This window comes from Centruroides sculpturatus, unplaced genomic scaffold (genome assembly GCF_000671375.1).
Source record: "Centruroides sculpturatus isolate CEXI.00-Female unplaced genomic scaffold, Cexi_2.0 scaffold1247, whole genome shotgun sequence".
In the NCBI taxonomy this organism is placed as follows: domain Eukaryota; kingdom Metazoa; phylum Arthropoda; class Arachnida; order Scorpiones; family Buthidae; genus Centruroides; species Centruroides sculpturatus.
The window spans coordinates 107,837-108,371 of record NW_019385520.1 but is presented as its reverse complement, the minus strand read 5'-3'; positions in this window follow the sequence as shown (position 1 = coordinate 108,371).

Sequence of the window (535 nt, the reverse complement as noted above, 5' to 3'; positions counted from 1 at the left end):
TTCGACATACTCTATATGTCCTGTATCCAAAGTAAAATCTTCAACAACGTATTCAACAATATTATTAGAGCCAGGGCCAGCCTTCTGTATAAAGGGGCCCGGGTGCAAGAAACTATTTGGGGCCTAAACTTCTTGTAAAGTAAAAAAAAATTACAAACACGAACATATATCACTAAAGCATGTTTATTTAAAGCGTGATTTTGGTTTTGCTAATACATTAACTACTTCAGAAAAATTACAATTTTTTGCAATTTTTTTTTTCGATGCTTAATATAGCAAGTGCATTTAAGCGTTCATCACACATGCTGGACCGAAGATAATTCTTTATTAATTTTAATTTGCTGAAAGAACGCTCATCACTTGCTATAGTAACTGGCAACGTAAAGAAACGTTTTAACACAGTTAATACATTTAGAAATAACTCATTATAATTATTATTTAGTATGTATTGCAATATGTCTTGTGCGTTATTTACATCCCTTTCATTCAAAATCAAATCCCGTAGCAAACCAATTTCCTGGATTAGGTTTTCATC